Source organism: Struthio camelus, chromosome 32, assembly GCF_040807025.1.
Source record: "Struthio camelus isolate bStrCam1 chromosome 32, bStrCam1.hap1, whole genome shotgun sequence".
Taxonomy (NCBI): Eukaryota; Metazoa; Chordata; class Aves; order Struthioniformes; family Struthionidae; genus Struthio; species Struthio camelus.
This window is the reverse complement of record NC_090973.1, coordinates 1,371,079-1,397,600: the sequence shown is the minus strand read 5'-3', so window position 1 is coordinate 1,397,600 and position 26,522 is coordinate 1,371,079. Positions and strand designations below refer to the sequence as shown.

Below are 26,522 nucleotides of genomic sequence, written 5' to 3'. Positions count from 1 at the left end.
GCGGGGAGGTGGGCCCGATGGGTGGGCCAGGGGCGGCAGTGGCGGTGGCAGCGCCAGGTGCCTGGCACCTGCGAGGGCGCTCAGCCCCGCGGGGAAGACACTGCTTGTGGTGGGAAGGTGCAGGGCAAAAGCTGCCAAGTTGGTGTGGAGGGAAGGGAAGAGAGAGAGGCTGTAGTTGGTGTGGGAGCGGAGAGGTGGGCTGGCTGTGGTGCGTGCTCACTTGTGGGCCCTTGCAAAGGGAGTGAGGCGAGGTGGGAGGCTGCTGAGCAGAGGGGCGCTGTTGCTGCTTGGCACCATGTTGGCCAGGAGTAGGGCTGGCGTGCTGTGTTGCGCTGCAAAGGCCTCCTTTGCTTTGTCAGGCTGTGGAGAGGGCCAGCAGGGCCGCCTCGGACCCCAGGAGAGAGCAGGAGGCGGCGAGCAGCAGCAGCGTCCTCGGTGCTCAGGTATGAGCTAAAGAGGGAGCTGAGGCACGAGAGGTTGTGAGGAAGGGCTTTGTCGGGGCTCTGTTGGTGGGCAGAGGTGGTGGTCTGCTGGGGGAGGGTGGTGTGAGGTTGAGCTGCTGCCCCCAAAAATGCTCCTGAGCAGGGCAGCCCTGGCGTGGGCATGGAAGGAGCCCATGTTTGCTTCTCTCCGGGCCCCACCAAGCAAACCCATGATTCCCCCGCTTGCCCACTGGCTCCCCGAGACGGCAGCTTGGCTGCAGGCTTGGGGCAGGCGTGCGGTGCATGCAGGCCTTGGGCAAAGGAGCAGCTGCCTTTGCAGCTGAGGCCTGGCCGTGCAGCTGGGGCCCCCATTAGGCTCCGGGAAAAGGTGGCGCAAAGGCCATGCGCCAGCGTGGTCTTCAGCCCCACGTGCCAGGCAGCTGAGCTCTGAAGGCGGGGAGCCCCACAGCCAAGGCGCCTGTTGTGCTCGTAAGGCTTTAGAGGCAGGCTACTTGGGAGCAGGCAGGCGGCAGAGGCCTGAGGCGAGGGCCAAGCAGGGAGGTGGGTGGGAGCCCTTTGTGGTAGGACTCAGCTGGAAGGAGCCGGGGCTCTTGGGCTCTTGGCTTGGGATTGCTGCCTGAAGGATTACGGTGCCTTTGCATGGGCTAGGCATGTTGTGCGTGGGAGCTGCCTGCCAGTCTCCCAAAGGGCTGAGGAAGGCTCCTTCTGAGTGCCTGTACCACCAATGTCTTCTGTTGTAGAACCTGGAGAGCACACCAGCCGGGATGGCAGCCTCTGCACCCAGCAGCAACAACGTAAGCGCCACTCCGAGCCCCCCACATGCTCACCCAGGTGCTGCCAGCTCGGCCAGGTTGCGCAGCTGGGTTTCTTGGTGCAGGCTTTCTAGGCCACGTTAGAAAAAAGGCCTGTGGAAAAGAGGGCGAAAAGTGCAGGCTGTGCAGCTGGTGTGGCTGTGAGAGGGCGGGCAGGAGGCAATGCTAGAGGCGGCGGTGGGCGAGTGCTGCATGGGCGTGGGGAAGGGCTGTGTTTGGGGGTGATGTGGCGAGGCCGTTGGTGCTGTGGGGTGTGAGGCGTTTGGAGGGTGAGGCTGGGCGGGTGGAGGTGGGAGCAGGGCCGTGTTGTGGTGGGTGGCGGCAAGTGGGCGAGGAGGAGTTGGTGGTGGGCGGGTGGGAGTGTTGGAGCGGGTAGGGGAAGAGGAGGTTTGCTGTCAGGTGGTGGCAAAGGGTGTGTGTGTGGGGAGAGGTGGGCATGGTGGTGAGCGTAGGAGGGCGGCTGTGTTGGGTGGCCGTGGTGGGAGCCTGTTGGCTCGAGCAGCATGGCCGTAGGCAGGTAGGGAGGGGCCCCGCATGCAGCCTGATCAGCATCTGCCTGTGGCGAAGGTGCGTCCGCTGTGCGGGGCTTGTGCCGAGGCCACAGTGGTGCTGTGGATGTAGCAGCAGGTTGCCGTCCCTGCGTGGGTGATGCTCGGTGACAATGTGGCCTTGGTGGCTTTGCAGGTGGCCGCCAGAGCAGCTGCGAGCATGGCCAGGGAGAAAGCGCGGCGTTTCCTGAGGGCGCAGCGGCGGGGAAAGCCTCCTGGCGTGGAGCCACCAGAGCTGGTGAGGGCTTGGGCCAGGGCAGGGCAGTGTGGTGGCAGCTGTGTGCCAGTGCTGTGTCAGGAAATGGCCCGGGGGCCCCTTTGGTGGTGGCTCTGAAGGAGGGGCGCCCAAGGCAGGCCCAGTGGGTGCCCCCGCACCGGCAGCGTGATGGGGCTCAGAGCTAGTATCTGAGCGGCCATGGAGAAGCCCGTGTGAGGGTGGGTGTTGGAGGCACAGAAGGCTCTGCGGTGGCCACAGCACGTTGGCGGCTGTGCGCCAGCAGTGGGCCGGGCCGGGCCAGGCAAGGATGGGGCAGTGGCTCTTGGAGTTTGCCAGCAAGGCTGGTGTGCAGTGCTGGCGGTGGAGGTGCGGGAGGTCTTTGAGGAAGGAGCTTCTGAGCGTGCGTAGGGCAAATGTGGTCTGAGGCTGGTGAAGGCGTTGCTAGTGGAGTTGTGGAGGGAAGAGGCTGGGAGGTGAGAGCGGGGCTGCCTTGAGCACAGCACCGCCGATGGCCCCTTTGTCCCTGGAAGCGGTTGATGGCCAGGAGGGGTGTTGCCTGGAGGAGTAGGGGCGGGGGGCTGCTAAGGGCACTGGGGCAGGTCGTTGTGCGGTGGGCATGCAGGCGGTGCTGGAAGTGGTGGTGGGTGACAGGCAGCAGGAGGAGGGAGCGGCAGTGTCGGTGGGGGCATGGGTGCCATGGTGGGAGGAGGGAGGTGGGAGTGAGGCTGGTGTGTGGGTGTGTGGGGAGAGGAGGGCGAGTGGGTTGTGGGGAGGTGGGCCCGATGGGTGGGCCAGGGGTGGCAGTGGCGGTGGCAGCGCCAGGTGCCTGGCACCTGCGAGGGCGCTCGGCACCACGGGGAAGACCCTGCTTGTGGTGGGAAGGTGCAGGGCAAAAGCTGCCAAGTTGGTGTGGAGCGAAGGGAAGAGAGAGAGGCTGTAGTTTGTGTGGGAGCGGAGAGGTGGGCTGGCTGTGGTGCGTGCTCACTTGTGGGCCCCTGCAAAGGGAGTGAGGCGAGGTGGGAGGCTGCTGAGCAGAGGGGCACTGTTGCTGCTTGGCACCACGTGGGCCAGGAGTAGGGCTGGCGTGCTGCATTGCGCTGCAAAGGCCTCCATTCCTTTGTCAGGCTGTGGAGAGGGCCATCAGGGCCCCATCAGACCCCGCGAGAGAGCAGGACCCGGTGAGCAGCAGCATCGGTGCACAGGTATCAGCTAAGGAGCGAGCTGAGGCGCGAGAGGTTGTGAGGAGGGGCTTTGTTGGGGCTTTGTTGGGGCTCGGGCTACTGGGCAGAGGCGGTGGTCTGCTGGAGGAGCGCTGTGTGAGGTTGAGCTCCTGCCCCAGGAAATGCTCATCAGAGCAGTCATGGTGCGGGCAGAGAAGGAGCCCATGTTTGCTTCTCTCCTGGCCCCACCAAGCAGACCCGTCCTTCCTCCCCTTGCCCGCTGCCTCAGTGCCTCAGCGAGATGCCTGGCAGGCGTGTGGTGCACGCAGGCCTTCCTGAAAGGAGCAGCTGCCTTTGCAGCTGGGGCCTGGACCTGCATCTCCCCCCATGCCACTCTGGGGAAAGGGGGCACAAAGGCTGTGCGCCAGCATGGTCTTCAGCCCCGCGTGCTGCCAGGCAGCTGCCCTGTGATGCAGGGAGCCCTGCCAGCCAAGGCATCTGTTGTGCTCGTAAGGCTTTGCAGGGGGGCTACTTGGGAGCAGGCAGGCGGCAGAGGCCCGAGGCGAGGGCCAAGCAGGGCAGTGTGTGGGAGCCCTTTGTGGTGGGAGTCAGGGCAAAGGAGTCGGGGCTCTTGGGCTTGTGACTCTTGCCTGAAGGATTTGGGTGCCTGGAGGTGGGCTAGGCATGTTGTGCGTGGCAGCTGCATGCCAAAGGGCCAAAGAAGGCTCCTTTTGAGCGCCTGTCCCACCAATGTCTTCTCTTGTAGAGCCTGGAAAGTGTCCCACCTTTGGTCCTGGTCTCCGCACCCAGCAGCAAGGATGTAAGTGCCACTCCTAACCCCCACATGCTCAGCCGGGTGCTGCTCTGTGTGCACACGGAGCTTGTGCAGGTTGTGGCCATGGGTTCCTTGGTGCAGGTTTTCCAGGCACACAGGAAAAATGGGCCGGCCTGTGGAAAAGGCATGCAGCCTGAGCAGCAAGCGCCCGTCCCGAAGGTGTGGCACTTCCTGTGTGGGGCTTGTTGTGTGCCCACAGTGGTGCTGAGGATGCAGCAGCCCCTTGCCCTCGCTCTGCTGGTGATGCTCGGTGACAATGTGCCCTTGGTGGCTTTGCAGGTGGCGCAGAAGGAAGCTGGGAGCATGGCCAGGGAGAAAGCACGGAGTGTCCTGAAAAAGCAGCGCCCGGGAAGGCCTTCTGTCCAGGAGAGAGCAGAACTGGTGAGGGCTTGGGCCAGGGTGGCAGAGTGTGGTGGCAGCTGCGTGCCACTGCTGTGGCAGGAAGTGGGAGCAGGGCCCCTTTGCTGTGGGATTGGAAGGAGAGGTGGCCAAGCTGGGTGCAGAGGGTGCCAGCACATTGGCAGCGTGCTGGGGCTCGGAGCCAGTGTGTGCAGGGACATGCAGAAGGCTGTGTGGGGGTGTTGGAGGCCCAGAAGGCTGTGCGGTGGCCACAGCACCTTGACAGCTGGTGATTCTCCCTGATAATTTGGCCTTCCTCTCTTTGCAGGCAGTGCACAGACAACCTGCCAGTACAGCCATGAGGACGCCATGGAGGCTTCCTAGGCACAAGCAGCGTAGATGGCCGTTTGCAGAGGAGGATACAGAGCCGGTGAGGCCTTCAGGCAGGGCAGCACAGCATGCTGGCAGCTCTGCCCCACTCCTGGCCCAGGAAATGGCACCAGGGCCTCTTTCCTGGTGGAGCTGAACAAGGGGCGCCCAACCAAGGCACAGTGGGTCCCACAATGCTTCCAGCCTGATGGGACTCAGAGCTAGTGCTTGCACCGACATCTAGGAGCCTGTGTCAGGGTGTTGGAGGCACAGAAGGCTCTGCGGGACTCACAGCACCTTAACAGTAGCCCAGTCAGTGAGATGTGATGGGCAGGGATGGCAAAGTGCCTGTTCACATTTCCCAGGAAAGATGCTGTGCACTGCTCCTGGTCAGGGTCAGGGAGGTCTTTCCAGAAGGAGCCTCTGAGCATCCGTAGGCCAAATCTGGGCTTAGGCCTTTTTAGACCTTGCTAACCAAGAGACAGGACAAGGCAGAGCATGGCTCAGTATGCAGCATGTTCCGCTGGATGCCTGCAGTTCTGGAAGCAACAGACTGGGAGCTGAGAAAGAGGTTTCCTTCAACCCAACACGATTGCGATTGTTGATGCGATTGATCCCCAGAGTCTTGCATGGAGGAGTAGGCCGGGCAGGGGGGATCCTCACCCCTTCTCCAGGACTAGGGCTGGCTTCATCCCTTGCCCTGCAAATAATTCCTTTTCTTGTTCAGGCTCAGAAGAGGGCCAGGAGAGCCCTGTCGGACGCCCACACAGAGTAGGACACAGCAAGCAGTGGCATCGGTGCTCAGGTACCAGCTAAGCACACAGCTGAGACCACAGATGTTGGCGGGGGCTGTGCTCGTGGGCATAGGTGGTGGGCTCCAGGGGGAGCACAGTGTGAGGTTGAGCTCCTGCCCCCGAAAACGCTCATCGGAGCAGCCATGGCGTGGGCAGAGGAGGAGACCATCTTTGCTTCTCTCCGGGCCCCACCAACCAGACCCATCCTTCCTCCACCGCCTCACTGAGACGCCCCCTTCACCTCAGGCTTGGGGCAGGTGTGTGGTGCATGCAGCCCTTCCCAAAAGGAGCGCCTGCCTTTTCAGCTGGGGCCCATGACACTCTGGGAAAAGGCTGGGCCACAAAGGCTGTGCGCCAGTGTGGTCTTCAGCCCCGCGTGCCAGCCAGCTCACATCTGAGGTGGGGAACCCCACAACCAAGGCATCTGTTGCCCTTGTAGGCTTTTGCAGCCTCCCTCCTTTGGGCTCCCTTTGGGGCAATGGGCTACTGCCCTGAAGTAGGAGAAAAAAGGAGAAAACTGAGAGGTCTCTACCTGACCAAGGAAGCCAAGAAGGTGAGAGCCTGCATATTGCAGCCATCAAGTGTACACAGGGCTGTGAGAGCTTCCCAGACACTCCTGTCCCTTTCCCAAGCCCTGTCAATCCCCTACACTGCTCACAGGACAGGGATGGACCAGGGTTGGCAGTTACCGACGACACAGGTCCCCTGGTAAGCAAGCACTGTGAGGGCAGGGACTAGCCCCTATGCAGCCTGCAGTGAGACAGGCCCAGCACTGGCACACTCCAGGTTGCTCCTTCTCCAAAGGGCCGTGTCACATAGAAGCCTGGCTGTGCTCGCCCAGCCCCTGGCACCAAGGCTGTGCTGCTGCCTGCGTGGTGGCAGTGGGCCTCAGAGGGACATGGAGGGACTGCGCTAGGCTCCTTCCCCAGTGCTGAGCCCAGCACTTGTGACACACCTGGCACTGATTTGTTTCTGCTGTAATTGTGAATATAATTCATGTACCTGCTTCCCAGCTAGCCTAAACACAGTATTTGGGGATGGGATTACCAATGGCAACCTGAGCATCTTGATTAGAAGAGGCAGGGCTGTGTAAAAGACAGAGAACCCTTTGCTAGGGTTTGTCAGGGTGCTGGGTTTTGGTAAGAGATACACAGTCACCAGGCTGCTGCAGAAAGTTCTTACTACAGTGAGGTGGAAGGAGATGGCTGAGAAAGTCTTTCTGTGGCAGAAGGGGTTCCCAATCTCATGAATAGGATACTAACACATCCTATCCCTGGCAGGATTGAAAGGACCAGGAATGCTGCTCCGCAGTCACCAGCACAAAAACGTGGATATTCCCAAGGAGAATCATCATGCAGACAACTAGAACCAGCAGGAAGAGGAAGGCCTGAAATTCTGGGACATCAGTGCACCCTGGAAGGCTACATTTCATAACAGACGTCCCACTGTCCCACACATATTACGTGCGATAGCACTAGATCACCACTGGAAAAGGACATTCATGAAGTTCATTTGAAATACACGTTAGTGTAACTTTGTTAGGCTTAAACATGAGAAACAAATGAAACCAGATTACATCACGTGCTCATTAAAAACTTTGTACTTAACAACACTCTTAAGTTCTCCTACTAGCCACCCTGCAGATTAGAGGCAATGACAAGCTCACTGTGGTTCCCACAATCTTACAAGCTCCCAGGGGAAAGTCACACAGTGTGAAGTGAAATCACAGGAATAAAGTGTCTTGGAGGTTTAACGGGGCTTGCTGAGGGCTGTTAGAGATGGAGCTGGTGCTGGAAATCCATGTCCCTCCCCAGGCACTGATTAGACCAAAGCATCACAGGCATCGCTTGCAGGAAGACAAAGGAAAGGGACAAATGGCTCTGCCCTCAAGTAGCACTTTTGATGTGCAGCCGCTCTTCCATTTTTGACACACACAGACACACAGAGTTTCAATGGTCTGCTTCAGTGCAGTCGACACATCCCTGCTGCCTCAGCCCTGCGTAACTCTCCCCACATCATCCTCCATCCTCAAGCACTGCCTCGCAGTGCTGACATACAATCTCTGTAACCTCAACTTTCCTGATATTCCTCAGGCCTAGCCTGCAGCACCCCTGAAACCTGACACCATTTGTTGGGGCTCAACGTCTTCACCAGGAACCCCATGCTCTCCTAAAACTGATCCCCAGCCCCCAAGTCCCACTGTTGCCTCTTCAGCATAAATCACAAGCCACACTACACAACTCCTGCTCCCCTTATCCCTGAACTTCCACTCACCACTGCTGCAACAGCTAGATAACAGGTTGCACATCCTAGGAAATGTAAAATGGCACTCGATAGCTGCTGAAGCAATGGAAGGCTGGTCTCTGGAATTACTCCCCACTCCTCTGCACTGAGTACATTTCCAGGTGAGATTACTACCCAGCTCACAGGGAGGTACCTCCGCACCAGCACCCACAGTTAGGTGTCCAGCTCTCTGCACTGAATCTCCTCCTAGGCATCTTCCTCAGGATGAATTGCATCCCACTGGAAAACCAACTTATTCTCTTCAGGGATGGCAAGGGCACTCCAACCTGTGGCTCTCTGCACTTCAAACACCTCAGTTTAGCCAAGGCAGAGCCTCTTCCTGGGGTCTTCATTTTTCCAAGGACACAGAACACCTTTTCTGCCCAAACCCTCCACCTCCCTGCCAAAAAAAAAAAAAAGAAGAAAAAAAGAAAAAAAGAAACAAGATTTGAGAGCTGGAGAAAATGCTTTGCTGTGAGGGCTTCAGATTCTGCCACAGACACATGAACTTCCTCCCACAGAGCCACCTCCCCAGCTAGCAGGCAAGGGCAGGGACACGGTGGAGTAAGGAAATGTAGCTTGTGAGCTGTATGGTAGGAGCTGTGAGAAGGGCTCAGATACCCGTGTCCTGTTTAATAGACTCAGTCACAAAACCATCAAGGAGACATTTTACCCTGAAGAACTTCAAAACATGAGCCCTGAAGACAGCAGAATCTACAAAATTGAGAAGATCATTCCTGTAAAGGAAGAAAGAAACAGCTGCTGGTAAAGTGGCACGGCTGGTCCAGCAATTTATCAGTTGCCCAGAAGCCTCCCAAGTCTGCACGTCTAGTTTTTGGGCTTGGAGCTGGGGGAAATAAAAGGAGAGAGGACAGTGTTTTTTACATCATACTGCCCAGCAATGACAGCCCCAGGATTTGCCACCAAACACAACTCAGACTTTGTCGTAGAGCAGGTGAGGCCCCCGGAGCACTCAGGCGAGTGAGACCTGGGGCTGGCAGAAGTACAATTCCTGCACAGATGGGAAAAACATCAAAGGGAAACTTCCTTTGAAACTGCACTGCTGGGTATGACATGGCACTATCCTTCACAGAGAGGCTGTTCACCACTCCTCTCCAGCTTGATGGAAAGTAGGAACAATCTTCTTAGCTCCCACAGCAAAGCTCCAACCATTGACTTCCCAGCCATAGTCCTGGTCTACAATGCTACGATTAAGAAAACAAAGCTTAAAACAGACAACAATCTTCAAAGCTTGTGTACAGCCAGGGGCCTAGTGCAGGGGAATTAGCTGCCTGATTCAGAGATTAGGTCTCAGCTCAGACCTCAGCTTAGATTAAGCTCACACCTAAGCTTTAGATGCTCTGACAACTGAAATTAGGTGGAACATATTCACCTTTGTTACCTCTGTATTCCTATTTCCTTCTTTCTGGGGGCATCAGGACCTTCATATCCCACACCCACCTACTTGATCCTTCCAGTCTTTTCGAAGGCAGCCACTTCTGACTTTTTCCCCGAATGCCACGCAACTGACACGTGAGAGAACACTGAGTTACCTGCCAAGGCTTACACTGTGCAGCAGGCAGGAGCCAGAGACAGGACCTACCAGACACTTTTGGAGTTGCAGTATTCTTCCTCAAGTGTCCCGTATGAGCAGAGAGCAGTGTGACTCTCCAATAAGCGCATGGAACTACAAGGAGATCACACTCCCTATGATGCACTGAGGAGGAGTACTAAACTGTCTCTCCTGTGTGGGCAACGCGCAGTATGTTAACCACACTTGGAACCAGAACAAGATGATGCCCAGGATGAGAGGGGAACTGCTCCATTTCTGAGCAAGAATGGAACAATTTGGCCCAAGCTTTTGGCTTTGCAAAACTGAGTTCTTATCTATTTCTTTGCTCTATCCAAGCACTGCGTGAAGGGAAACTGGACAGAACTTGTCCTGAGTGCAAGCATGTTGAGCCCCATTTCTAGAGCTGGAATGGCAGCTCTGATGGGGAATGAGAAACAAGTGATAACTGCAAAGACCTAAAGAACGGAGGGGGTGCTATCAGTCTCCGACAATTGTATACACCTTGCAGAAAGGTGCAGAGTCTAAGCTGTTCTTCTGCACTTCCCCCTGTGGCCAATACAGAGAGCCTTCCTGAAGGAATCTATTGCTTGTGCAAAGCACCTCTGATAAATCACCCTCTTCCTCATTTTCCCCAGTGGCCAAGGGGACCATGTCTTCATCTGGACGAAAGATGATGGTCCACAAAGGGACCAGATTCTTCTTTAGACTGTTTTCTGCTGCCCAGATGAAGTGGGATAAGTCATGCCTCCTAAATACTGCTTTTTCTTCATATATTCACAATGGCGTAGAAACAAAATACATGACAGCACAAGACCTCTGGGAAAGTGCCATTTGTTGAAGAATGCTCCCCCTTCCCCTGGGAATAACACCTGGCATGAGAGCATTCTTCACTCAACAGCATACAAGGAAGAGCGCAGGTATTTCTGGTTGAAAACAGTCAATCAGCTTTCCCTAAAAAGGAAATAAGAAACAACACAAGCTTACCCCTGCACTGGCTTGCTTCACTGGTTGATCCTGGTCACAAGCATTTTCTGCTGCTCTGTAATGCCTGAGAGAAGTAGAGAAAGACAGAAATGGGCTGTTTCCATGTTGTCACATTCAATTGTGAAGAAGCCACCTGCCAGTTAAGAAAGGCTTTTTGAAGAGCTGAATCTGGCTACCACCTCTGCTGCACACATGAACAAGGGAAAACATCCCGTCAGCTTGCAGCACCACTCTTCTGGAGCAGCAAGACTGGGAGAGCAGGGAGAGCTGGGGTCCTTCCCCACTTTCTTCCACCTACACATGGCAGAAGCCCTTTCCTTTCTCTGCATCAGTTTCACTAGCTGGAAGATGGGGAAGCCACCAGCTCCTCCTCCTTGGGCATCTATTGGGGAGGAATACTGAGAGTTAGGTGCTATCCTGCAAGGGAAAACATGAACATTTGCAACCATATCTGCATCCACGCAGAGCTAGCCCACTCAAACTAAACACCAGCACACTGAACTACAAATGGACATCTTCAAGATGTTCACTTGCAGTTTAGAGGCTAGTCAGGAGACTGTCTCCATTTGGGAAGGAGTCCCCATTAAAACAACACAGGCTCTGAAGATCAAGAAAACACACAGACATTGAAGGTCTCCTCATATACATCCCTTTTCCTCCAAAAACTCATATCTTCATTGTCACCAAAGAACCACCTTTTCAAGGGGCAGACCTACAACCGACACCCACGGTATCCCACGCTCATTGTGCTTTAAAGCCATTCAGTCCAGGATGGTAACAGAGACTCTGTACCCGATCAGATCATTTCTCTGAGACCACTCTGGGCCCCAAGTTTCACCTCCCTTGATACCTGCACTGACAGATGGGAAAGTGATAAGAGAAAAACCACCAGTCGACTTTCAGGGACAATTAAATGCATGGGTCTGGCAGGCTGACCATATTCCTAAGACTGACTGGCTGGGTACGAAGTCTGAACTCTGGCAAACAGGCCCTTCAAACAGCATGTGAAAGTTTCTCAGAAACAAAGCAAGCAACTGGCTAGAGTTTCAAGTCCAAGATTCCACACTTGCCCTCATTAGTCGTTTTCTTATGACATGTGCTGGTCGCAGGTCACAAGCAGAGCTTGTTGTTTTGCAACACAAAACAAGCTTTCCCCAAATTCCTGGACCTCCTCTAAAATAATTACAAAACTCCTATGTTGGCATAAGAATGTGACAGGCGTATTAAAAAAGGTACTTGTGACCTCTTATTTAAAGGAAAAAATGGAAAAAAACCCTCACTGGGACAACAGTAAGTTTATACACATGACATTTGAACAAACGGATGGATAGAGAAGAAAAACACCCGGGAAACCCGGGCCCTGACCCGTGAGTCCCCTGACAACGCTCCCCCCGCCAGGCCGCGCTCCCGGCCTGCTCCTCGGCCCGGCGAGGACAGCGCCCGCTCGGGGCCGCCCCTTCCCTTTCCCCCTCACACCCGCCGCAAGAACGGCAGCTCCCACACGAGGTGTCTCGCTCCACACACACTTCCCTCCGCCGAGGCCCTGCTCTGTCCCCAGCCCTCTGTCCCCGGCCCCGCACACGGCAGCTCCTCAGCCTCCAGCACCGGCAGCTGCAGCACCCCCAGCCCCGCCCCCCACACCGCAAGTGACGCCTCCAGCCCCAAAGTCCCGTCCACCCCGCGCTCCCCCATTGGCTCCTGGAAGGTGGGGCGGGGCCTCCTGGGGTGGGACTGGCCGGTGGGGCAGGGGTGGCAGTGCGCATGCGGGGGAGGTGGGGCGGGGCCTGAGGGGGCGGGTCCGGGTCGGAGCATGCGCGCTGGCGTGGAGGCGGGGCGGAGGGGTGGGGGCGGGGCGGGGCGGGCGGTGTCCTGCTGCACCGCAGGACGGTGTGGGAATAAGGAGAATAGCCCTGAAAAGACAAAGTCCTCCTGGTGATGCCGGATGTGTCCGCAGGAAAGCTGCAGCCCCTACGCGAAGGCTGCAGTGAGGACACGCCTGCTGTGGCAGCGGGGGTGGTTCGGGGGAGCACCGCGTCTGTCCCCACGAGCTGCGTCCGGACTCTCCTCCCCTCCGCTCCTGCTCTGCTCTGAGTGTTGGAGCACCGCAGAGGGAAGGGACCAGCCCGTGGTGACCGCTGGCTGCCACCCTCGCAGGAAAGGGGCGTGAGATCACACCCTGACTGTGGCCAGGGGAGCTGAGCTCTGCTAATGGACATGGGACCCATGGTCTCACCCGTCTGTACCCACCCGAGCCTAACTCCGCCCCGAACACAGTGGGGGATCATTCATAGTTTTAAGGATTTTGTTTGTTTTCTTTTAGATTCCCCTGTCATCCCTGGGGAGGACTCTTGGTGACAGAGATCCTCAGCACTGCAACTGCACTTGGCAGTGATAAGCAGTGAAGAGCTGTGATTCCTGAGGGGCAAAAGGATTCACTGTGTCTTTGGTGCAGAGGGAGGAGAGCTGGCCTGCCCATCCCTCTTCTTCCCAGCTGCCCTGTGCCTCCAAGGTGGAGGACACTTGCACTCATGCTACCCTAAAAAGAAACAACACTGCAGAGAGCAGAGGAATCTAGTCTTAAAGTGTAGATCTCCAAGCTCAGCAGCCCTTTTCAGAGCACCTGAGGGGGGTCTCAGCCCTCCCCTTCTAGCCAGGAGCACATCAGGCTCATCCCAGCTGCCCACATCCAGCCACCCAGCAGCATTTCCATCGTCTTAATATCTAGGTGGCCTCTCCATGGGGCACTGAGATGACACCCAGATGCAAGGGGAGAGTTGTGCCCTTCTGGAGGGCAGCTTGCAGCCCAGCCCGACACCCCAGGGAAATAGTCCAATGTCCTAAAGATGGGGAGTCCTGAAGAGAGAGTTGGCTCACTCTCAGCCTCCAAAATGCATTGCCCAGAGCCCCACAGTCTAGAGGGGGACTTGGGCACCTCCATGTCAAGGACATGTCTGCATGGCAGGACCCGCAGGGCTGGTGTCTGAATTGCATCTGAACCTCCCCCTACCCAGAGAGTCCAAGGGGAAGGACAAGGGCAGCACAGAGAGGTGGGAAAGATAGAGCAACGCTATGATATTTGTGCCAAGGGAGGCAAGGACAGGGAGAGACAAGGGGCACGCAGGGGAAAGTGGTTTGGGAGGGACAGTGGTTTCCTGCGCCAGAGACTCAGGACTCATGGATTCATGGGTGCATTTGGAGCCCCACCTTGGGGCCAGGCAGGTCCTCCCCGAGACCCTGCCCTGAGGTGTGGGCACACACTGGGGTGAACGCCCCCACTGTGGGATGTATGCGCACACTTTGGAGTATGTGTGCACATGGTGGGGTGTGTGTGTAGTGTGATGTGTGTGTGTGTGTGTGTGTGTGTGTGTGTGTGTGTGTGTGTGTGCGTGCACATTTCGGAGTATGTGTGCACACTGAGGGGTGTGAGCGCGCTGTGGTGTTTATGCAATATGCAAACTCCAGAGTATGTGTGCACGTTTTGGGGTATGCACACACTACAGAGTGTTTGCACTACGTGTGTGTGTGTGTGTGTGTGCGCGTGCACTTTGGAATATGTGTGCATGCTGTGGGGGGTGTGTTTGCAAAACGTGTGTGCACTGTGTGTGTGCGCACACTGGGTTGCCTGTGCACTATAGGTTGTGTTAAAACCCCCAGCCCCAGAGGCTGGTCACGGACAACCTTCACCTTCAGCCCTACGAGGGGTGGGGAGGGCAGGTGTAATGATGGAGTGAAGCCAGCCCCAATCTCAAGGGTCTCTCGCTGGGCCCCCAGCGAATGCGGTGCCTGGGGAGGTCAGGGCTGGGTCTGTGTGGTCCCTTCCCCTCTCAGTCCAGCCCCTCCTGGCCCCATCTCCTCCTGGGTGTTACCTTGCACGGCCATTAAAAGTACAATACTGGTATGTTTAGTTATTCAGAAATAAATATTTTTCTTTTTTTATCTACTTTATAATGGTGTTTATCTAGGAGGAGGCAAAAAGGCAAAACAGTGCTGCCTGAGCTTTTGGATCCAGAATATGCCCTGTTCATGGTGATTCTTGGCCCACTAACAGCGGTCCCACCTGTTGCTGCTAGCAGGTGCTGAGGGAAAGTGTCCAAGAAAAAAGGAGAACAAGAGAATGATTTTTGTTCTTCCCCCTCCAGCAGACTTTCCCTGTTTCCAGCAGCTCGAGGCTATGGGACGTGGGCCTGGAAGCGTGTCCGTACCGTTGTGCTGAGGGGCTGGTGAAGCTCTTTGCTATCCATTTGTTTAACCTTCTGTGCAGCCTTGCACATGTTGCCCACCACAAAACCCTCACAGGAGGGGTGTGGGGTGTGTGAAGGAGCCCTGGAGGGCAGATGCCAGCGCTGGTCGCTGTGGGACTTTGCTCATAGCTTCCCTGCATGGTGAACGCTGTTAAGTGTTTCTTGACTGTGGTTTGACCTCTCCAGACAGGCACTGTACGACCACTTGTCTTCTCCATGAGGACTTTCCTCCTGCCCTGCTGTTTGCTGCCTTCAGTGGGGCGAGAGCCGGGGCAGGTGTCTAGGGGCCGGGGGGACGGGAGGGCCGGGAGCGCCCAGGCAGTGGGGTGCAAGTGGGGCTGATGGGCACCATCCTGCTGCTTGTCCCAACTGATGGGCATCATCCTGCAGCTCATCCCAGCAGATGGGCACTATCCTGCCGCTTGTCCCAACTGATGGGCACCGTCCTGCTGCTCATTCCGGTGCAGAGGGGCCGGGGAGGAGTTGCTCCCAGCTCGGCCCGGGGCCGCGTGCAGCAATGGCTGGGAGGGCTGTGGGTGCTCCTGGGGGTCACGTCCTGCTGCTGCACAGTGAGGGGCTGCTACAGAAACCTTTTTAAACCAAAAAGGAGTGCAAACCAAACACCCCACCCCACCCCAACCCTGCCCGCTGCAGGGCCCCCCGGGTGGGTGCCCACTGCCCTCCCTTGCAGCTGGGTTCCTGCACGGGGACCACGGCCGGGGTGAGCGCAGCCGCAGTGCCCAGCCCGGCTGGGACCCCGGTGGGGTTATCCCTGCCCCAGGGCCTGCGTGGGGGCAGTGGCAGCCCCCCAACTGCCCACACAGCCCCAGCCCGCTGCAGGGCCAGCCCTGGCCCCCCGGGGCCCTGGGGCGAGGGGGGGCCGTGCCCCTCTGTGACACGGGCTGTGGTCACAGAGGACATCCCGGGTCACGGCCACAGCTCCCCTCTCCCGCCCGGCCACGGCCTCTCCCCACACGTCCCGGCGAGGCCGGGGGAGCCCAGGCGCTGGGGCTGCTCTCGGCACCGCTCTGCTGCCAGGAGCCGCCGAGCCCAGCGGGAGCCGGCGAGGGGAGGCTGGGGCAGCGCGGGGCTGCGGGACGTGTGGAGGAGGAGGAGGAGGAGGAGGAGGAGGAGGAGAGGAGCTGTTTCCTCATCACCTCCCACTGCGGGGGTGACCCAGGGCGAGGAGGACAAGGATGGAGCTCTGGGACGCTGGCCAGGGGACGCGGCGTGGGCAGGGGGTGCCAGCGCTCCCCCGCCAGGGTAAGGCCTTCAGGATCTCCTTCTCCCCCATCCTGATCTCCCGGGAGCCGTGGCAGAGATCATTAACTCTGGACATGGCTGTGGAAACCCTGGGGCTGGGGGGAGGCTGGACGGGCTGGTGGGTGCCCCAAGAGCCCCGACTGATGTTCTCCTCTGGCTCAGGGGCCAGTGTGGCCACCAGGACTGCTGGGTCCCAGCCCTGATGCTGCCCCTGCCATCCTGGGGCCTCCCAGGCAGAAGTCCCTGCCCCGAGGGTCACTGCTGGCCTTGCAGTGGGGATCACCCACCCGAGCTCCAGGTGGGGGAAGCAGCTGGAGATGCTCTGGTGGCCACGCAGAGCCTGTGTGTGTGGGGATCCTAGAGAGGGAAGTTGGCCCCATTGGGGAGACCCAGGGGATGCCCTGAGCCCCTGGACAGCACTGTCCTCTGTGGGGTGGAAATCCCTTGCCAATATCCCCAGGGAGGGATGAGGGGGAGATCTGCATCTGGAAGGAAAGGAGACCTGTGTGAAGGAGGCTGAGGGGTCCTGCAGCTCCTGCTGGGCTCTGGAGAGGCCGTCGGAAACACCTGTGCTGGAAATGAATCCTTGGCCTTTGACTCAGCTCAGTGGGGCTTTCTGTCTGGGAGAACCGGCCTCTGCCTCTAGCTCCTTCCCACTGGGTCTCCTTGTGCCTCCAGACTGGCAGAGCAGGCTTTGAGCTCAGGGACACATTGTGGATGTCCCGTGGCAGGATGTGCATGTCCTAATGCCTCTGTTTCAGCTCCAGAGCCCTCCTGGGGGCAGACAAAAGGTTATAGCTTCAAGGCAGTGCCCACCCCAGCTCTGCCGCCCCTGCCAGGGAATGGGGTGTGTTTGAGGAGGGGGATGCGGTTTGAATATGCTTGCACTTATCATCTCCTTGGTTAGGCATGTGCTGAATGGTTTGAGCTGGCCCACCCAGAGCATGACATGTCTTTCACTTCTTTTCCAGAGACCCTTGCTGTCTGGGAAGGTGTGGCTAACTACATTGTTCATCAGCTGATGCTGAACCAGGTGGGTCTGCCATCCTGGGCCTCCCCACGAAACCCTTCTTCTGCCTCTTATGTGTCTGAGGGATGACGTCTTGGCTTTGACTTGTCTTTTTGAGAGGGTGAAGAGGAGGGGGAGGAAAGCATCTGGAAAGTTCTTACAAAGAATTGCTCCAAGGCTTCTCCAAAGCTTTCCCAGAGTGCTCCATCTGTCCCCTTTGTATGGCAGGAGCAGGCAGGGCACCGAGCACCATCCCCATGCTCTGACAAGTCTCCAGCCTGTCCACCTAACAGTCTCATAATTCTTCTCTTCCTTCCCCTTTTCAGGGAGTCAGAGTTATTCGTCTTGGGACCTTTGATATTGTGACTGAGCAAGTTGGTGGTGGGAAGCGTGGTCTTCTGACAGTTTGCAGACCCGTGTTCCGTCTTTCGAAGAATATTGCAGAGGTTCACGGCCTCACCTATGATAAGGCCTATGTTCCTGGTAAGGAGACAGGCTGAAACTTTGGCTTCCGTGTGGGACATCTGTGGGCTGTGCATAACTGCTGTTCAGTGTTAGACAGCCAGAGTTCCTTCACCAGGTCCTGAGAACACCTTCATTTGCTTTAATTATCCTGTCATCCTCATGTACAATACAAGTAGACTCCCTTTCTCTCGGCCTTGCTTTGACAGCTGGCTACACACCAGAGATATTGGGGCTGCTTCTTCTCATCAGATTTCATTAAAACCATTGGTCTGTGTTTACTGCCACACCAGACCGTGTAAAGGCAAATACCAGCATTCATGGTGGCCCTTGCACTCTCCTTTTACTTAGAAGTGGGTCCAAGGCAGCGGTAGAGAGCCTTGAAATGGAGATGGGGAAACTAGTGTGTTTGAAAAGCCGTCAGAGGCCAGCTTTGTGGAGATGGCTGGTCAGTGCTGCCAGCACTGCAGTGGTAGTGGACATTGGTGATGCCTGTGGGGCAGCAGGAGCTCCGAGCTGTGTTTGGAGTGGGTCTTTCTTTTGAAAGGACTCCATCTTCTCTGTGATGGCAACATCAGTCTGGCACTTCTTGGAGATGGACCTCTGGCACCAGAAGCAGGGATGTTTGCTGTGTACTTCTGAGGGTGCTGGGGGTGGCCAGAAGGATCTGAAGGGGTGTCATGCAGTGCTTGTGTTTTCCTTCCCCTCTTTCCTTCCTTGCGTTCATGTGACGTGGCACAGCTAAATCTCTCCCGCCCTGGAAGGCATTGAGTGTGGGCACAAGTATCATGACCTGGCAGCCACTCCCTCAGCATGGGAACCGGCCCCCTTTCTCCTCTTCCTGTCCTGCCATCATGCCTCATGTTCCTACGACATGGCTAGGGCCCTTTCTTTCTATGTCTGTAGGGAAGAAAGCATTGCGCTTGGCCCATTGCACTTTGTACATCCGGTTGTAGAGTGCTTTGAACTTCTCCTAGGGAGCAGTGATATCAGCTTCCTTCAGGAGCTTTCCCAGATGTTTAAAGACGACAGCTCTGTGGCAGGGTCTTGCTTGAAGACCTCAAAGCTGCCCATGCTCTGTGTTAGCCTGCTGCGCTTGTGACTTTGTTGCTCTTTTGCTGCTTCCTAGGTCATAAGCTCTCTGAGCCCCTGAAGTATGCTTGCATAGCCTCGAACATCTCTGTTCCTTGGAAAGCAGTGGAGGCTTGCATAGAAGAGACCATGCATCTTTTCTCCTGTTGCCTTGAGAGTGGGAAGAATGTTGCCCTTGTGTTGAAGGACATCGGCATGCTTGTTATTCAAGGGGTAGATGTGAAAATGAGATTTTACAGAGACTTTCTGAGAAGGCTGAATGGGACCGAGCAGCTGCTAGAAGCTCTTCTTGGGGTAAGTTTTCCATTTCTGCAGTGCTACCTGTGGTCCTTTTGAAATCATGAGTGAATGCAATTCTATTAGCCTGCCATGACCTGTTTAGGGGCATGGACAGTCCTGGCCTGCAGTAACGCCAGCTCCCTGGACAGTTTGTCTTGAGCATTCAGAGGATTTGGCAGCAGAGAAGACCCTGGGAATAGGCTGTACTGGGTCCACCCAAAGATTCATGCAGCCACATGCACTGTTTGCATGTGCTCTGGGAAAAAGTCCAAGGAAAGTTCAGGTCTTGTGTGTTTTTTTCCCAGTAGACTTCCCATCTTCCAGACAGCCATGGTTTAGTGCCCCCTTGTTTCAGGCTCACATTTGAACCCATGTGTCCTTTGGCCATGTCTGAGATGGTAAGGCAGCGAGTTCAACAGCTTCCCCTTAAGCGAGGTAACAATATTTCTAGGCATCAAGGGACATGTGCGTCCCTTTGGAAGCTCAGCCTGAGCCCTTCATGGGATGCCCTTGCACTGTGGTGTGGTGAAGGAACAGTGAGTTCCTTCCCTCCTGCCCCTGCCTGGGCCATCTGGGATGTCAGACATCTCTGGGCAGTCTCTGGTGACTTCAGTCCTCTCTCTTTGAAGCTGGAGGGCCTGAGCATGTGTCATCTCTCCCATATGGCAGCTGGCCAGAATATCTCCTCACTCTCATCCTCTTGCTCAGTGGTGTTTTTAGGTCTGTGTCTGTGTAGGTTTATTTTTGTAGGGCTCATTGCTCACCCCACTGTCTGGGCAGGAAGCAGAGGCACAGGCAGAGCAAGGCCCAGGTGGGGCCAGAGCCCTGTTGCTGCTGTTGCTGTGTTGGTCTAGTTGTGCTGACCAGCTCTTCCCAGGGCCCTACACTCTCACCAGCACACAGGGAGTCTTTCTGTCCTGAAGTGTGCACCTGCCCGCTGCTAGTGGTGGCCGCAGCATGTCACAGAGAGACTCACTGGAGCCCGATGTCCTTGCCCAGGTCTCTAGTGCAGCCCTGTGCTTCAGCCTGGGCTTTCAGGTGCAGCTGGAAAGGGGAGGTGTGGAAGCAGGCTGAGCTGAGCCCCTTGAGGGTTAAGCCAGAGATGCAAGCAGGCTGTAGCCCAGCCCTGCTTCCCAGCTCTGTCTCTTCCTTCTCACTTAGTCCGTGGTGCCTTCTCAGTCCGTTGTCTGGGCCAGGGCCTTTTCTCCAGCCTTTGTTCCCAGTGGGTCCCAGAGCAGGACCCTCACCTGCCCCTTAAAAAGACACCAGAGACTTGGCCTTCATAGTTGGAACCCTCTGTGCAAAGGGAAAGGAAGGGCTGCGTCTCTCTATTCCTCCATGGTGCACAGGCAGCCGTCTGAATGTTAGGAGAGACTATGTGGGGGTTAACCCCACGTCTGAGCCCTTTGTTCTCAGCTCAGGAGGCATCAACTCAAGCCAGCAGGGAAAGAAAACGGAGCAGTCGGGACCCCCGGCTAGTGAAATGCCATCCCCTGTGCTTGCCTCCATTGACTCCTGCATTAGGAAAGACCTGGTGTCTGGGCTGAGTCTCTGCATTCTTGCAAAAAGCAGTGTTCCTAGCCTTTCTCATGTATTTCCCTCCAGCCGCTCTGCTGTATAACTGAGGGGCTGCTGTGAGGAAGAGAGAGATTCAACATTTCAGAGAGGCAGCACCTTCTCTGAGCAGTGGAAAAATTTGCTGCCCCTGTGAGCGATGAGATACTTTCCTTGGCCTCATCTCACGTGTCTCTCACCTTTGCAGATGCCGGAGATGAGGGATTCAGTCCTCTTGGGCACTGAAACTGCAGCTTCTCAGACCTGGTCTGGTCATGTCATTGTCTTTCCTGAGTGAGTATGGTTTGTTGCTTCTTAGCCCCTGGCTGGCCAAGCAAGCAGCTTCTCTCAGCATGTTTGGTAGCGTTGTGTTGCCAGTGCTTGTGAAGGCTGCTCAGAAAGTCATTTGAGAATAACTCTTTCCAATGTGAATTCAAGTACAGGTCCGTACTAGTCACTGGCTTGGGACATTTCCATGTCTTCTGAGAGACCTGTGTGAATGACGTGTCCTGCATGTATTTTCTTGGGTCAAAGGTTTTTTTGATGGGAGGCCCATCTAGGCCCAAGTGGAGCCTGTGCCCAGTGGGGTTGTGGAGAGCTTTGTGCTGGCTCCCATTGTGCTCAGTGTTTTGTTCCATTACCTGCCTGGGAGATGGAGGTTCCTTTTTACAGATGCACAAACATCAGCTTGGGAGGGCCTGCAAGTGTTTTGGAGGGTGAGAGAGGAGTTAGAAATGGTGCTGGGAAGCTGTAGGGAAGGAGAGTAGTCTGTTCTGCCTGGACATGAACATGAACAGGAGGTGGGAGATGGTCACAGTGGCAGCCTAGAGAATCTGGGTTAAAGTGAGCTTTCCTACAAGGAAGGATAGGGAAGTTCTTGAAGAGCCTGAAGAGGAATCACATACCCCTCCAGGTGCTGGAGGTCTTCATGATGTCACTCAGCTTGCTAGGATGCTCCTCCAGAATCTGGCATGTTCTGTATATTCTGCTTTGGAAAAAGGAGGACTTCACAGTAGCTCCCAAATGCCCCTGTGTCCCCCTTATTCACACAAGGTGCAAAGGAAGTGTGGTGTCCTTCCTTTGAACTGGTGTCTTTTTCCCTGTTTCCAGGTACAAGCTTGAGAGGAGAGCTAGAAAACCACCTGTGGCACCTGCGAAGCCCAGCCAGGAAGAGGAGATGGGAAAAGCCAACGCGAGTGGCAAAAAGGGAATGGAACAGCTGGTTCCTGGCAAGGGTTTGTGCCTTCTCCTCCTGTGCTGCTGGGTAGGGCATTGGAGCCAAGGCTCCAGTGCAATGGCTCCCAGGGGTAGCATGAGGCACTGGAGGTGATGCTGCTTACCCAAGATGGGAACTCTCAAGGGACTCAGGATGGGAAAAGTCAGATGGTTAAAAAGTCTGGTAGCCTGTGCCAAGACTTCCTTCATTTTCAAAGCAAGGCGTTCTAACCTTTCTTTCCTACTCTTTCCTACACATCCCCAAAACAGTGCCTTTCTGTTGACTGAGTCAACAGAGGAGTTGTAGGCATGTGAGATCAGTAGACTGATCCAAGGATCGGCTTGCCTTGTGTGAAATTATGGCCCCCAGAGAGGCTCTGTTCGGTCACCAGGACATCCCAGCAAGCCCCCTTTTCCATCGAGTGAATGGGATAGAACAAGATATTGCCCAGTAAAAACGAAAAGACAGATAGAAGCCAGTGTCTGGAAAGACCAAAGACCACCCAGGAAACAAGCTTTGAAAGGAATCAGCTTGAGGCCTGCCTCACAGATTTATCACAAGCTTGAGCGCATCTGCCTATCCTTCCTGTTCCAAAGGTCTCCACAATGCTGTCCTGAAGTGTTTTCTTGTCTCCTGCTTGCAGGAACTCTTCCTGCCAAGCGTCTCCTCTTCAGGGAGAGGCATCCTCCACCCAGAATAACAGCTACCAATATGCAGAAAGGAAAGGAGAAGAAAGCTGAGGTCAAAGCGTCTCGTGGCAGGTGAGACACTTGGAGGCATGGAGGAGGGTGATCCTGCAGCCTTGTGCTTTTCTGAGTGAGATGTTTGCTGTGGACACGAGGTTTAGGGCAGCTCTGAATGCCTTTTCTCACATGGCACAGTGACTCCTGATCCCACGATGGCAGGACTGCCTTTACAGCCCTGATCACTTTCTCCTTCTTTGACCCTGGGTCTCCAGGAAGAATCAGTTTTCCATACCTAAGCGCAAGGTAGCTGGGACCATCGAGGAGTGTTTAATACATTTGCCAGGATGGGGTAAGTGTGTCTCACAGAGCCTGTCTTTGTAAAGGCCCCTGCTCCTCTCCTTGCTGCCTCGAGAGAGAGCCTGTGCCTGGGCATCCTGAGCATTCCTCCAGGCACATCATGGAGCCCTGGGCGCTTCAGCTGGGGGTGATCTCTGTGTCTGTGGATGTGAACACAGGCAGTCGACCCCACATCATTCTGCTGCGGGATTGCCTTCTGCTGCAGAAGTAGGCGCCCAGCTTGGGAGCGCAGAGTGGAGACCAAACTCGCGCTGTGCTCACACCACCTCCCCACAATGTGTATTTTCAGTGTGCTCCCAGCCATCGGAGGGAGCTCCTCACAGAAGGTGGAGAAGGGCAGGAGGAAGGACAGTGCTGACACCATGCCCCCACCTGAGAAACTGGTTAAAAAAATCCAGAAGATGCCAAGACAGGTAGGTGCTACTGACTGAGGTCCTCCTTGTGCCCCAAGGACTTGTGGAAAAGCACACTTCTAGGGGCAGGGAGTATGAAAGACCCCTTCCTGTGTGTTCATTTGGCCCTTGACCAGCCTTGTCCTGCTCTAGTTTTGCAATGCATTTGTCACTAGTGCGTTCTCAGGAAACACATCAGAAGGCCCTCTTTGGCCCTGTTTCTAGAGGGAATGTACCTGCTGGGCCCTTCAGGGACAGGGCATGGGCACTTTCTGTTTCGCACAGTGATCATTTAGCTCCTTGGTCAGATCACAAACGCCATTGTCAGACCTGCCAGTATTAGCTGAAAGGCATAAGAGTGCTGACAGGCAGGCTCAAGGCAAGGGGCAGAGGAGAGGGTGAGAAATGACCTTTGTGCCCTGGAAAACAACAGATGCCAGTAATAACCTTTGCTGTTTCTTTTCTGTGGCCCTCCAGGTGGAATATCACTTCAGAGTAATGGGGGAGGGGATTCTTGTCTTTCCTCCAATCTGAGCCCCTGGGAAGATCTTCCTTTCCTGTGTATTTTGCTGACAAGACAAGCAAGGCAACTGAAGGCAGAAGAGCACCTTTGGAGAAGTCATGTGAAGAAACCACAGTATTTCCTCTGGAGCCATTTTCCAGAAGTATCCGTAAGAGGCAAGGAACCCTGAGGAAAATGGGGCTTGTGGTCCAAGTGAAGTCCCACTGTTACTAAAGGCCCGTAGTTGGGCTTTCGGCTGTTGGGGAAGCTCAAGTGAATGCTGATGCTGAGAGTAACAGCTGAGGTCATAAGGGATGTTCAGGCTCATTTGTTCTGACCTGCCAAACCTCATAGTAGGATTGCATTAAAGGTTCCTGCTCTGCCAATGGTGATTTCTTCCCCTCATTTGCAATGCTATGGGAGATGTCCGATGGAGATAGGGGGTTAGTGGGCAGCCTGGCCCTTCCCTCCCCAAGGGCAGTGGGCCTGAGAAGGAGAAAATTGGGTTTATGGAAACAGAGGGGATTTGTAGCCCAAGAGACAAAGCACAGCACAGAGTGGGGGCTGTCCTCGGCATCCCAGCCAGCAGATGTAGAGGGACAAGAGCTGAATGCGAGTTGCAGGGAGGAGGCTGTTTAACCAGCTGCCGTGCAGCAGGGACTTCAGTGAGAGCTATGTTTCCTACAAAATGCTGAATCTCTGGTTGTGATTAATTCCCCAAAGATTTCTTGGTGCTGGTGTTTGGAATCAGAGGTGTAAAAGGGAAGGGAAAAGCAGGATCTGATGTGGAAGAGAAACAGCAGAGAGGGCTCCATCTGGGACCCCTCATGAACATCCCTCTGAATCGGCTCCTTCCTGCTGAAAGGGCACAAGGCAGGACAGAAATGCAGTGACTCCCCTGCAGGAGTCTAGCAGGAGGCTAAAAGCTGACTGTAAAACTGTGACTTCACAACAGCCCCAGGTCAGAGACTGGCAGTCAGTTTTGCTCTCCCAATTCATTCTTTTTTTTTTTCTTTCATCTTCTGCACCTTGCACACAGACTTTGCTTTTATGTTCTCTGTCCCCTCAGCAGCAGCTCACAGCACAAACATCTCAAACCTCCCCAGTGTGTGTTTCCTTACCCAAACACACTCACGCATCAGGCTGCCCTGTCCAGCCCAGCTGCAGCACCTTGCAGCTCCCCATCCCTGCACAGAGCAAGAGGACCTGCTCCTGCAACCCCACAAGCTGCTTTGATCCTCTTGCCAGCTGTTGCTGCTGCTGAACCCTACTCTCCCGTCAGGTCTCAGCTGCAGCTGTGACCCAGGGCATGCTGCTCTGTCTCCAGTCTCAGCCTCTCTCCAGGCAACAAGTCAGGCCAAGGATCGAGCACTGACTGGACTGAGAGGGTTGTCCTCTCCCCCGAGGTTGTGCTTGGGGTGGAGGAAGGCCTGACCCTGCCACAGAGGTCTCTGGCAGAGCTGTCTGTGCATCAGGCAGATGGCAGAATCTCAGTGGGGCACCACTGGCATCAGGACAGTCCCCGGTGCTGCTGGAGTGGGAACGGCTCTGCGGCCAGGCACATCCCCAGCCCTAGGGAAGAAGATGCTGCCCTTCACCCACCACCAGGTGCTGGTGGCCAGAGCAGAGCAGGGGGAGGCCTGGTGACCAGGTGAGGGGCTGTGGGCAGCTCCCTGCCCACGATCACCTCTACCTGCTCCCGTGGCCCCTCCACTGCACACCCCGGGGAGGGAGGGCAATTGGAGCTGTGGGCACCTCACCTGGGGAGGACATTTCCCTCAGCGTGTTCACTCCTGCTGTTGGTGTCAGGGACAGACGTGCTGCACACAGGAGTGATGCACAGGGTGGCAGAGGAGACTCGGGGAAGGGATTTGTTCCTCTCCATCGACCTTCCCTGGGAGGGCCAGAGAGTGGGAGCAACACCTGAAGCAAGTCTTCTCCTGCCCCCATCGACTGCAGAGATGTTGGAGGGGCAGTGTCCCATGGTGCAGCCCTGGTCCAGGACTAGTCCCCGCTGAGAGGCAATCTCCACTTCCCCCATCCCAGCCTGTGGCCCAGTAAGAGGGTTTGAATGCAGTTTTCTGCTGAGGATCTCAGAGCAGCAGGGGAGAACAGGGCTGTGCTTGTCAGGGGCACATCATGGGACGAGTGTATGTCCCACCCTTCAGCAGGTTGTAAGGGGATGTAGCTCAGTGGAAGAGTGCCTGCTTTGCATGTAGGAGGTCCTGGGTTTGATCCCCAGCATCTCCAGGGGTGTTTTATGTCCTGACTCTCCATCCCCTTGGTCCTCTCCAGAAAGTGTAGGCTTACAGTAGTAGCAAGCCAGCACCTTGGAAAACCTGCTCAGCTGAAATGACATCCCTGGGCAAGGGGAGAGGGAGTTAAAACTGATGCTGTTGGGACATGGATTTTTGTGTCACTAACTATTGCAACAAGCTGAGCGGCCAGCAGTAGGCAAACAGGCAGGAGCTGAGAGGTCATCCAGTGCATCAAAATGCCCTCTCAGGAGAGGGCTACATCCTCTTTCCTTTCATGGCAGCTGATTGGCCAGCAGCAGGTGGGCAGCCATGTGAGGTCATCAAGGGTACAGCAAAGCCCATGAGAAAGACATAAGAGCCTGGAGGGAGGAAGGAGGGAGAAGCAGGTAACATGACAGTACTGGCCTAGTGATTGTGAGATCACCTCTATGACTGCAGCTGATTGGGCAGCAGCAGGCAGGTGGGCACTGTGAGGTCCTCAGGGGCAGGAGAAAGCCCCCAGGAGAGAGGGCAGAGGCAGAGTCAGGCAAGGCTGGCCTGGCTGGGAGCTTGTTTGTGAGGTCACTTTTATTGCAGCAATCTGATTGGGTGGCAGGCAGGCAGGTGCTGTGAGGTCATGAGGCAGATGAGAAAACCTTCCCCATGTTGAAGAGAGCTCAGGGGAAGGGGAGAGGGAGAGGTGAGTGAGAGGGATGTGTCTAGGGTGCTGATTGTGAGGTCAATTCCTTACATCAGCTGGACTGGCCATTAGCATGTAGGTCAGCAGGAAGGCATTGTGAGGTCATCAAGAGCATCAGAAAACTGCCACCAGCAGAAAGGAGAGCTAAGGAGGAGGCAGGTAAAGGGGGGAAACA

The 26,522-nt window shown here is 55.9% G+C and overlaps 3 long non-coding RNA genes and 1 other non-coding gene across 4 annotated transcripts; 3 read left to right on the top strand and 1 right to left on the bottom strand.

Moving 5' to 3' along the window:
* Window positions 1-3,143: 3,143 nt before the first annotated feature.
* Window positions 3,144-4,356, top strand: LOC138063565 (uncharacterized). Its single transcript, XR_011137094.1, has 3 exons — window positions 3,144-3,222; window positions 3,947-4,000; window positions 4,295-4,356. It is a non-coding gene; the product is annotated as an uncharacterized lncRNA (long non-coding RNA).
* A 367-nt stretch (window positions 4,357-4,723) lies between these two features.
* Window positions 4,724-6,990, top strand: LOC138063549 (uncharacterized). Its single transcript, XR_011137085.1, has 3 exons — window positions 4,724-4,784; window positions 5,451-5,528; window positions 6,798-6,990. It is a non-coding gene; the product is annotated as an uncharacterized lncRNA (long non-coding RNA).
* Window positions 6,991-7,721: 731 nt separating this feature from the next.
* On the bottom strand, window positions 7,722-10,543 carry LOC138063567 (uncharacterized). The gene is made up of 3 exons (XR_011137095.1): window positions 10,358-10,543; window positions 8,474-9,005; window positions 7,722-8,200 (listed from the first exon to the last, which is right to left on the bottom strand). It is a non-coding gene; the product is annotated as an uncharacterized lncRNA (long non-coding RNA).
* A 15,045-nt stretch (window positions 10,544-25,588) lies between these two features.
* On the top strand, window positions 25,589-25,660 carry TRNAA-UGC (transfer RNA alanine (anticodon UGC)). Its single transcript has one exon. It is a non-coding gene; the product is annotated as a tRNA-Ala (tRNA).
* Window positions 25,661-26,522: the final 862 nt, after the last annotated feature.